This window comes from Pleurodeles waltl, chromosome 2_2, assembly GCF_031143425.1.
Source record: "Pleurodeles waltl isolate 20211129_DDA chromosome 2_2, aPleWal1.hap1.20221129, whole genome shotgun sequence".
Taxonomy (NCBI): Eukaryota; Metazoa; Chordata; class Amphibia; order Caudata; family Salamandridae; genus Pleurodeles; species Pleurodeles waltl.
The window spans coordinates 805,844,327-805,846,912 of record NC_090439.1 but is presented as its reverse complement, the minus strand read 5'-3'; positions in this window follow the sequence as shown (position 1 = coordinate 805,846,912).

Below are 2,586 nucleotides of genomic sequence, written 5' to 3'. Positions count from 1 at the left end.
TGCTCCTCCACTTTTGTGCAGGCATCGGAATCTTGACTTCAACAAGCGAAACGTCCTCTCGACTATAGTTCTGGTCCGCCGATGTGCAAAGTTGTACCGCCTCTCATTCTGATTGCCAGGTGTTAGGTATGGGGTGAGTATCCATGGTCTCAGGGCACATGCACTGTCACCTGTTTGACAAAAGAGGCAAATTTAGCAGGGCATCACAGGGTCACGTAGTGACATTTATGTAAGGCTTCTGAGTGTACTCGCCAGTACCTAATAAATATCCTTCTCCAAACTCCCCACGTTCTAGGCGTTGGTGTATCCCACTGTGCCTGAATATGTATGCATCATATGTACTCCCTGGATATTTAGCCACAATGCCAGTAATGACATTATGGGCGTCACATACCACCTGGATGTTTAGTGAGTGGCTACATTTCCTATTGCGGAACACATATTCCAGATTTGCAGGTGGGCAAATTAGTATATGTGTCCTGTCCACACACCCTATGACATGGGTAAAGTTGGCAATTCTGTCTAAGTCCAACTTGGTGCTGTTCATTTCTGCCTCATTTCTGGGAAGGTATATATATCTCGACATGTGTGCGAGTATGGCATCTAGGAAACGTCTGAAGAATCGTGAGAGTGCACTTTGGGATACCCCACCTGCTACAGCAATCACCCCCTGATAGCTACCTGAGGCCAAAAGGTGCAGTGAGCATAGCACTTGCCCATGTGTGGGGATGGTGCCTGCCACGCATTGTCTGGCGTTCAAGCTGAGGTTTCAGCAGTTCAATTATCTCTAAGATAACAGCGCTGCTCAGTCTGTATTTATCATAAATCTCCTCCTCAGTTTGTTGAAATAGTGTCTGCCTGGTTCAGGATATCCTCTCCTGTCTCTGCCTCCTCCTCCTCTGCTGGGCAACCTGGACTCTCCTCCTCCAGGCAATCACGCATAGTGCAGCCATTTTGAGTAGCCCAGAGTCCTTCTGGGTCTCCTTTTATTCTTTGGTTCTGGTTACCACCTGCTCTGAATCAGTGGTAATCTGGGTGTGCAAAACGGGCTTTTTGCAGCTAGTCGCAATTGAGACTGGCTTTTGCATACGGTTTGCGACTCGCAATTTGCGACTTCCTAATTGCGAGTCGCAAAGTTAGGTCGCAATTTTTGCGAGTCGGTAATGGGTCGCATCGCTATTTGGTACTCCGAAAAGGGATTTTAACATCCCATTTCGCATTTTGCGGGGTCACAAATAGCGCTGGGAGCAGTTTGCGACTCGCAAACATTTGCTACATCTGGCCCCAAATTCCAAAGCAGAAATTTAAATAGGGTGATCGTCCTATCAGCCTTCTTTTCCTGATGGAAATACATTTGTATACCATCTAACCTTTAATGTTTTTCCCAGATACTAATTGGTAGCCTCTCTCATTTGATACACGTCTAAGGCATCACCTACCATATCTCTAGAATGCAGTGGATGTATATAATTTAGTGTTCATAGATTTGCTCAGAGTGTTCTGGAACTAAGTTCCATATTTTTGTAGTGTATGTTGTTTTGTAAAAGGAACGAAATAGCATCTGGTATTTCAGTAATGCTTAATAACTCCTGCCAATTTTTTTGTCTTTTGTTGGAACTCCATTATCTAATACAACTAAAGGTTGTTCAAATGTGTGCTGTACTCCCACTGTTTCAATGTTTTTTAAAAACAAATCTAATGGCAGAAAAATAACCTTCCCTCTTAGCGATCAGACTACTTCTCGTGGTGGAAATTTGCTAGAAGTATGTTGCATTCTAGTAATAGTTTGAAATGGATGTAGAGTTTGAATCAATATAAATTTAGATTTTGTAATAGTGATGATATGTTGAAAATCTCTAAAGTGTTGTGAATTGCCGATGAAGGCTTAAAATGATGGTCTAGTTTTACAAGGCTATAATGACATATGAATTGATCAGACAAACATAATACCTGTTTTCTACAATAAGATAAATGAACAAGGTTTTGCCAAACTACTCTGCCTTCTTTTTCTGTTTTTTTTGTAGTAAATCAATATATTTAGTTACTTTGTCATAATGTGGCCGTCTACAGCAAATGCATACTTTAGTTGGAATTTATGAAATAGTTTTGTTAAATTGGAAAATCCCCGATTCACAATGCTTCAAGTCTATAATTGGGTTTCCGTAGTATTTTGTGAGTATTCAAAATCTGGACACACTGGAGTTAATGATTTATCACCAAATTATTGATTGTATGTAATTTGTTTTCTCCTACTATTTGCCCACCACCCCTTCTCTCTCTGGGTCCCTTCAACCCTAGGACTTACTTAATGGTGGTCGCAGCGCAACTCCGCTAAGCAGGTCCATGAACCAGATGCCCACTGCCTGGTAACCTCTGCCAACTCTGCTTGGGTTGGTGCAGGTTGTTGCTTGTTTTCCTCCCTTTTCCACTGCTTATACCCCCTGTGTGAAGCACATTAAGCACCTGCCCTGCTATGTTTTTACCACCGGTTCCTTCCACTCTTTCCCCACCTACCCTCCTTCCACTGCTCCCCTCTCACCAAGAACCTGCTTAATTATTATCTCAGCACGACCCCTCTGTGCAGGT